The sequence below is a fragment of the Eleutherodactylus coqui genome, chromosome 1 (assembly GCF_035609145.1).
Source record: "Eleutherodactylus coqui strain aEleCoq1 chromosome 1, aEleCoq1.hap1, whole genome shotgun sequence".
Taxonomy (NCBI): Eukaryota; Metazoa; Chordata; class Amphibia; order Anura; family Eleutherodactylidae; genus Eleutherodactylus; species Eleutherodactylus coqui.
In genome coordinates, this window is record NC_089837.1 from 148,857,097 (window position 1) to 148,867,039 (window position 9,943).

Consider the following 9,943-nt stretch of genomic DNA (forward strand, 5'->3'; position numbering starts at 1 on the left):
TCACCCTAAGGGTTCATGCGCACAGCTGTATGTCAAAAGCTGCAGGTCTGCCTGCAGAGTTTTACACATGTCGAGCTATGCGCGCTGCCGGAGGAGACCGCGTAGAACACTGCGCATGCCCCCGGAACCACGGACATGCGCAGTGTGGTTTTTGTTGTTGTTAAATTCCTCTCTCTGTTTAGAGCAGGGATGCGTATGTAAACTCTTTCAATATGCAGTCTATTGTGTATAGACAGCATGTCAGACGCAGCTGATATAAATGCATAGGGTTCACTCTGTGTACGTATGCAGAAAAATAGAGCATGCTGCGATTTATTTCGCTTGCGTATAGATACGATGTGTTCACGCACCAGTGTGCATGGATCAATAAAAGTCAATTGACTTTCATTGACTCCATTCACTGCATATCACGCTGCTGTGCAACGCATATATGATACACGGTCATGTTAATGAGCCCTTACCTGGGTATCTACACACACACATATACATGTATGTATGTATGTATGTATGTAGATACCCAGGTAAGGGCTCATTAACATGACCGTGTAATATATATATATATATATCTCTATCTATCTATCTTTTTTTTTTTTATTAGTTGCAACCCGGGGATAATTCGCTCACATCACAGGTAGACACCAATGGGTTAAACTCCAAATTCTGATTTATTCTCACAATTCTCAGCAATATCAGCACTTTGTCAAATAAAATCAACTTAAATGTCCTTTTACTTCAAGGTTTTGATAAACAGTCCAGCTGTGGTTCTCACCCACTTTCCAGGGCAGCTTCATACAGTTGTCTTCAGGACTCACTCTGTTTTCCCTCAGGAAGGCTTCACCCCAAGCTTCCTGAGGCACACGAACAGACTCTTCCCAGCGTCCAGGTCTCTCTCCAGACCTCTTGAGTCCAGGTCTCCCCCTGGATCTGTCTCGGGCTCTCACAGCCCAGGTCCCTCTCACTGGACCTCTTTGGCTCACAACCCAGGTCCCTTTCACTGGACCTGTCTCTGGCTTGCAGCCCACCTCACCCCCTAACTGCAGCAGGAACAAACACCTTTATCCTCCTTACTGACCACACCTGTGGGTGTTTTCCCCTTGTCTCAGGCACCAGACTGACTGTCTGTTGCCCCGTACAGGCCGCTCTCTGCAGTGCACTCCTAATATATATATATATATATATATATATATATATATATATATATATATATATATATATATATATATATATACAGCTGCTATATGTTATACATCCCCCTGTATATAGTGATATAGAGCATGTTGGTATAACCTGGGTATCTCCTGTATATAATTATATATGTACAGCTGGTATGAGTTATACACCTCCTGAGGATATACCAGCATGATCAATATCACTACATACAGGGGATGTATAGCTGTATAGCTTATACCAGTAGTGCATATCAGGGGCGTACCTAAAGGCTAAGGGCCCAGGTGCAAAAGTTCAGCTGCCCCCCCCCCTCCATCTGTACCCGTACCTATACCTAAACCGTGCTAATTTACAAACATGATCTAGCCCCTTGGCGTAAAGCTTCTCATCAGGACTCCTTTCCTTGACTACGTAAAAACCTGTTAGTAATGTCTTAGGCTGCTTTCACACGGCCGCGAAAATTGTGCGGATTTGTGCGTTGCAAGATGTACAAATCGCACATGAATATGAACCCCATTCTTTTGAATGCGATCATACATATGAGCGATGTTTTCTTTTTTCTCTGCATCGCACGAGAATATGATGATGTGATATGAGCTGGTTTTAACCCAACTACCCCTCACATCCATGTGCACAGCACATGTTGGCGAGTGTGATATGGATCATAGTTTCACGACCCATATCGTGTGAAATTAGCCTAAGGTCGGCTGCACACGGCTGGATTTGCATTGCGGAATATGGAGCGGGCATCTGCCTACGGATTCCGCAGCATGTACGCCCATAGCATGCTATGGAAAAGAGTTTTTTCCTCTACAGGAGCAGAAATCCATAGCGGTTTTCCGCTCACGGAGGACAAATCACGGCATGCTGTATTTTAGTGCAGATTCTGCACGGACGGCCTCCATTGAACTCAATGTAAGCTGTGCGACCCGCTGCCCTGACATTTCAGAAAAGTCGCAGGCACCCGCGTCATGTCCTAGCGATGGCACTGGAAAGTCAGGGATTAAAAGAAAAAAAACTGTACTGCACAGGTCCGACGGCTCGCCTTGTGGACCATCCGCAGTACAGAAAAAAGAAAGAAATTACAGCTACGCGCGGATGCCAGCTGGGCACAGGGTTGGATTCCGCTGCGGGCTCACGCATGCAGAATCCGACCAAGTTGTGTGCAGCTGGCCTCAGCCTGTGTTCATGGATTTTGTTGCATTTTTGAACCACAATTAAAATCACATCCATAACTGCATGCGCCATTATAAACCGCACGTGGATTCAAACAATACATGCGGTTTTTAAACTGCATGCAGGTTTCTGATGTGTTTTTCAGTTGTGTGTAAAGTGTTCAAATATACAGTATATACCCAGGTTATACCAGCTGTACATATATAATTATATACAGTACATACCCAGGTTATACCAGCTGTACATATATAATTATATACAGTACATACCCAGGTTATACCAGCTGTACATATATAATTATATACAGTATATACCCATGTTATACCAGCTGTACATATATAATTATATAGAGTATATATCCAGGCTATACCAGCTGTACATATATAATTATATACAGTATATACCCAGGTTATACCAGCTGTACATATATAATTATATACAGGAGAGGTATAACTTATACCAGCTGTACATATATAATTATATACAGTATATACCCAGGTTATAGCAGCTGTATATATATAATTATATACAGGAGAGGTATAACTTATACCAGCTGTGCATATATAATTATATACAGTATATACCCAGGTTATAGCAGCTGTACATATATAATTATATACGGGAGAGGCATAACTTATACCAGCTGTACATATATAATTATATACAGGAGAGGCATAACTTATAGCAGCTGTACATATATAATTTATATAATTATGTACAGGAGATACCCAGGTTATACCAGCTGTACATATATAATTATATACAGTATATACCCAGGTTATACCAGCTGTACATATATAATTATATACAGGAGAGGTATAAACTTATACCAGCTGTACATATATAATTATATAGAGGAGAAGTATAAACTTATACCAGCTGTACATATATAATTATATACGTTATATACTCAGGTAATACCAGCTGTAGATATATAATTATATACAGGAGAGGTATAAACTTATACCAGCTGTACATATATAATTATATACGGTATATACTCAGGTAATACCAGCTGTAGATATATAATTATATACAGGAGAGGTATAACTTATACCAGCTGTACATATATAATTATATACAGTATATACCCAGGTTATACCAGCTGTACATATATAATTATATACGGTATATACCCAGGTTATAACAGCTGTACATATATAATTATATAACAAGAGATGTATAACTTATACCAGCTGTACATATATAATTATATACAGGAGATCTCCAGGTTACACCAGCATGGTACATACAGGAGATGTATAAGTATATATATCTCCTGTATACAGTGATATCGGCCATGCTGGTGTAAGGCCTCATGTCCACGGGGAAAATCAGATCCGCTGCAGATTCTACATGTAGAATCTGCAGCGGGTCCCTCCTGCCCCGCGGACATGAGCGCTGAAAATAGCAATTTAAAAGCATTTACCTATCCGTAGCGGCCGGCGAAGCTCTGCTCTTCCTCACGGCCGGATCTTCATTTTCGGCCGGCGGATGAATTCCTGACGCCGGCGGCACGTCGCCGGCACGTCGTCGACGTGCCGCGCGCATGCGCCGGGCACATCCGCCGAGCCGAAGCAAGGGAGATGCGGCCGTGAGGAAGAGCAGAGCTTCGCGGCCCGCTGCGGGTGAGTAAATGCTTTAAATTCCTATTTTAGGTCTCCCGCGGATCCGGACGGCTTCCATAGGCTTCAATAGAAGCCCGCGGAAGCCGTCCCCGCGGGAGACCCGCATGAAAATGGAGCATGGTCCAGATTTTTTCATGCTCCATTTTTTTTAAAATCGCTTTTATTGACGATCCGCGGGTATTTATCTACCCGCGGGTGGTCAATGCATCCCTATGGGGTGCGGATCCGCGCGGGGGAGATCCGCTGCGGATTTTAAATCTCATTTTGCCCGTGGACATGAGCCCTTAGGCCGGTCTCACATCTGCGTCGGGACCTCTGGCCGGAGATTCCATCACAGATCCAGCACCAAATATGGAGTCCTTCTGGCGCTACTTGGTTCTGTCCACAGACGGATCGTTTTTCCGCAGGGATTCCCCTTTCCTGCTCCCCAAACGGAACAGGAAAGCGGAATTCCCAGTGCAGATGTGAAACCTCCCAAAATTGGATATCTTCTGTATATATTTCTACATGTACAGCTGATATAAGTTATACATTCTGTATATAGTAATATAGAGCATGCTGATATAAACTGGGCCAGGTTACACCAGCATGGTCTATATCACTATATACAGGCTGTAGAGCTTCTACCAGCTGTATATATATAATTATATACAGGAGATACACAGGTTACTGCAGCATGGTACATATCACTATATACAGGATGTATATCCCCCTGTATATAGTGGTATGTCCCATGCTGGTGTAACCTGTGTATCTCCTGTATATAATTATATATATACAGCTGGTATAACTTATATATAGAAAATTACATGCTGTACAAACCTTGCTGCACCGCATGTACGTTTCCTCAGGTCTTCTCCTCCCTCCCCTCTCTGAATACTTGCCAGCGGGCCCTGTTGGTTGAATGGCATATGGTGGGGGCTCGTGGGCCCCCCTTTGCTAAGGGGCCTGGTCACAATTGCGACCCCTAACGGTACGCCGGTGGGCATAGGATTTTGTGTAGATCAATTGTAGAAGCCAGGTACACAGCACAACCTATCAATGAAAATACTCAAGGTGGAACAAGCTTTCCACAATAATCTTCATAATCAAAAGAATCATTTCCTATGTACGTAGTGGGACCAGAAGATATTACATGAAGACTGTAACTTAAAAAAGGCCTCCATAATAAATCTCATAATAAATTTTAAAATAAGTCTCATGATAAATTTCATAATAAATTTTCTCTGATACTACACAGAGTATTAAGAAAAAGCCTCAAACTTAAATTGCCCATAATAAAAATATGCATAGGATCATTCCAAGCGAAATCGTCACAAAAAATGACCAGGTAAATGTAATCTCTCCTTGCTGCAAATTTCATTTTGGGATGGCTTTGGAAACTTGTCCCATAAATGCTTGATCCACAATGAATCTGCCAACTGGGCAGGCCAAGAAAATGTGACAACCTGGTGGAGGCATTCCTCGGAGACCCTGGTTATGTGTGGGCGAGCAGTGTCCTTTTGAAAAATGCCTATTGGAAGCTCTGCCTTGAGAGGCAATGCATGTGGTTGCTGGATTTTCGGCATATATTGCTGAGCCGTTCAAAAGTTTTAGAACACCTACATTTTTACAGTTCTTATTGATATTTACACATTTTAACATTTCAAATGAAAAACATGAAATGAAATCATAGAACAAACAAACAAGTTTCCTGCTATGCGAGAGTGAGTAAAAACACATGATTATGAAACCAATGATTTTCAATCGTTCCATACTCATTTGTGATTTTTACTTCTAAGTCTCGCAGCACAGAGAAAAAATTCATTGAATTTTTTTTTTCAATGAATGGCTGAGCGCTGCCTGTGATTGGCTGAGGGCTGTGACCAATCACAAGCAACGCTCAGCTGTCATTCAATGGCTGATCGCTGCCTGTGATTGGCTGAATGCTCAGCTAATGACACCTGCGCTTTTTTGGGGTGGGGATTTTCAATCCACAGCCTCCAGAAGACAGAAGAAGACTGCTATGCTGGAGAGAAGAGCCAGACAGCTCTTCTAGGTAAGTATAATTTTTATTTATTTTTTTTACATCTTATATTTCAAGTCCTCTGCTATAGCTGTCACAGCTGTGACAGAAGTCCCTATGTTTTCAATGGGGCTGGCGTTGCTGCCGCCGGCCCCATTAAGAAAGGCATCCTAACATGAAGTCAGCCATGTGTGCCAGGGTACCTGTACGCAACACATCGCTGTCCTCACTAGGAAGATCACTTTCTGGATCCTCCTCCTCCTCCACAGGCCATACACGCTGAACAGATGAGAGGCAAGCAGGATGGGTACCCTCTGCAGTGGGCCCAGCTGTCTCTTCCTCCTCCTCCGCCTCCAAAACGCGCTGAGATATAGACATGAGGGTGCTCTGACTATCCAGCGACATACTGTCTTCCCCCGTCTCCTGTTCCGACCGCAAAGCGTCAGCCTTTATGCTTTGCAGGGCACTTCTCAACAGGCATAGCAGAGGAAAGGTGACGTTTATGATTGCAGCATCGCCGCTCACCATCTGGGTAGACTCCTCAAAGTTTCCAAGGACCTGGCAGATATTTGCCATCCAGGCCCACTCCTCTGTAAAGAATTGAGGTGGCTGACTCCCACTATGCCGCCCATGTTGGAGTTGGTATTCCACTATAGCTCTATGCTGCTCATACAGCCTGGCCAACCTGTGCAGCGTAGAGTTCCACTGTGTGCGCATGTCGCAAAGCAGTCGGTGCACTGGCAGATTAAAGCGATGTTGCAGGGTCCGCAGGGTGGCAGCGTCCATGTTGGACTTGCGGAAATGTGCGCTGACCCGGCGCACCTTGCCGAGGAGGTCTGACAAGTGTGGGTAGCTTTTCAGAAACCGCTGAACCACCAAATTAAAGATGTGGGCCAGGCATGGCACATGTGTGAGGCTGCCAAGCTGCAGAGCCGCCACCAGGTTACGGCCGTTGTCACACACGACCATGCCCGGTTGGAGGCTCAGCGGCGCAAGCCAGTGGTCGGTCTGCTCTGTCAGACCCTGCAACAGTTCGTGGGCTGTGTGCCTCTTCTCTTCTAAGCTGATTAGTTTCAGCACGGCCTGCTAACGCTTGGCCACCGCTGTGCTGCCGCGCTGCGCGACACCGACTGCTGGCGACGTGCTGCTGCTGACACGTCTTGATTGCGAGGTAGAGGTTGCGTTGGAAGAGGAGGAGGAGGAAGGTTTAGTGGAGGTGGCATATACCGCCGCAGATACCCGCACCGAGCTGGGGCCCGCAATTCTGCGGGTGGGTAGGACGTGAGCGGTCCAAGGCTCTGACTCGGTCCCAGCCTCCATTAAATTCACCCAATGTGCCGTTACGGAGCTATAGTGGCCCTGCCCACCTGTGCTTGTCCACGTGTCCGTTGTTAAGTGGACCTTGCCAGCAACCGCGTTGGTGAGGGCGCGTACAATGTTGTGGGAGACGTGGTCGTGCAGGGCTGGGACGGCACATCGTGAAAAATAGTGGCGACTGGGAACCGAGTAGCGTGGGGTCGCCATCATGTTTTTGAAAGCCTCCGATTCCACAAGCCTGTACGGCAGCATCTCTAGGCTGATCAATTTGGCAATGTGCACATTTAAAGCTTGAGCGTGCGGGTGCATGGCAGCGTATTTGCGCTTTCGCTCCAATGCTTCTGCTAGCGACAGCTGTACGCTGTGCTGGATGGGGCCGAGGACAGCGGAGGTGAGGGTGTGGGTGCAGGCCGGGAGGCGGTCATGCCTGTGTCCTGAGAGGGGGGTTGGATCTGAGTGGCAGGTTGGGGCACAGGGGGAGAGGCAGTGGTGCAACCCGGAGGCGGTGATCAGCCTTCGTCCCACCTTGTGGGGTGCTTGGCCATCATATGCCTGTACATGCTGGTGGTGGTGAGGCTGGTAGTGGCAGCTCCCCGTCTGATCTTGGCGCGACAAAGGTTGCACACCACTGTTCGTCGGTCATCCACGCTCTCAGTGAAAAATTGCTACACCTTTGAGCACCTTGGCCTCTGCATGGTGGCTTGACGCGAGGGGGTGCTTTGGGAATGGGTTGGGGGATTATTCGCTCTGGCCCTGCCTCTACCCCACTGCCTGTTCCAACCTGTCCTGCGGCTGCACTTGCCTCCCCCTCTGAAGACCTGTCCTCAGTTGGCGTATCAAACCAGGTGGGGTCAGTCACCTCATCGTCCAGCGGCTCTTCCTCCGAATCCTCTGTGCGCTCCTCCCTCGGACTTACTGCCCTTACTACTGCCTCACTGATAGACAACTGTGTCTCATCATAATCATCGACCTCATCACCCACCGAAAGCTCTTGAGACAGTTGCTGGAAGTCCCCAGCCTCATCACTCGGACCCCGGGAACTTTCCAAAGGTTGGGCATCGGTCACGACAAACTCCTCAGGTGGGAGAGGAATCATTTTTTCCCAATCAGCGCTGGGGCCCGAAAACAGTTCCTGGGAGTCTGCCTGCTCATCCGAATGTGTCATTTTCATGGAGTGAGGAGGCTGGGAGGAAGGAGGAGCAGCAGCCAGAGGATTCAGAGTTGCAGCTGTGGACGGCATAGAAGACAGGTTGCTGGAGACATTGCTGGATGCACTTTCTGCCATCCATGACAGGACCTGCTCACACTGCTCATTTTGTAATAAAGGACTACGATGTGGACCCAAAAATTGTGATATGAAGCTGGGGACCCCAGAAACTTTCCTCTCTCCTAATCCCGCAGCAGCCAGCTGTGATTCACCTGGACCAGGAACTCGGCCTATACCCACACCCTCACTTGGAACTCCGCGTCCTCGCCCGCGTCCACGTCCACGTCCTCTAGCCCTACCCCTACCCCTCAGCATGGTGGATTACGAATAGAGCAGACACAGAGCGGTGTAAAAAATCTTTGAATTGTTATTAGCGTGCAGTTGGAGGGAGACAGCGCTTATGTAACGCAAACTGTAGCCAGGAAAAAAAAAATTCAGAAGACTGCAAGCACGCCTAGCTGTGCAATATATAATACTGATAATCCTGAGCTCACACCAGCCACGCAGTGAAATGCAGGGAGTCACAGCTAGCCGTAAGGATTTTTGGTGATTTTTGTGCAATGCAATGCAATGCAGGCTATATTGCGCCAATGTGAGTTTCCCTGTATGGGGGTCTGTCACCGTGCGTGCAGTTTACAGCAGACACACAGCGGTGTAAAAAAATGTTTGAATTCTTATTGGCCTGCAGTTGGAGTGAGACAGCGCTTATATAACGCAAACTGTAGCCAGGAAAAAAATAATTCAGAAGACTGCAAGCACGCCTAGCTGTGCAATAATGAGGTACTACAACTACCAGCAGCCACGAAGTTAAATGCACATGGTCACAGATAGCCCTAAACAGGTGCTTTTTAGCGGTACTTGTTGACAGGATTCTACAGTAGCACTTCCCTGCCTCACCAATACTGCCCCTATACTCTGTATAATTGGCTGCAGACTGAAAACGCAATAGTCTGCAGAGCCCAAGATGAAAGAAAAAATTTGTTGCAAAGCTGCTCCTAGCAGCAACAACAGTAATTCATACGGTAAGATGTGGCCGTAAGAAGCACCGTTGGGGTTCTTGTATACTACCCACTGTCCATGCCTGACTAATACTGCCCCTATACTACATACAATGACTGCAGCCTGAGAACGCTATAGCCTGCACGTCCGATATTAAAAAAAAAAATTATGCAAAACTGCTCCCTGCAGCCACAACACTAATGCACACGGTGAGATGTGGCCCCAAGAAGGACCGTTGGGGCTCTTGAAGATGCCAACACTCTAACTATAGCAGCAGCACCCTCCCTAATCTCTGCCAATGTGTGTCTGAGGCGAGCAGCGGGCGGGAAAGATTTAAATACTCGGCGGTCACCTGATCTCACCAGCCACTCACTGCAGGGGGGTGGGATAGGTTTGGAACGTCACAGGAGGAAGCTGTAATGCCTTGCCTGCATGTCTATTGGC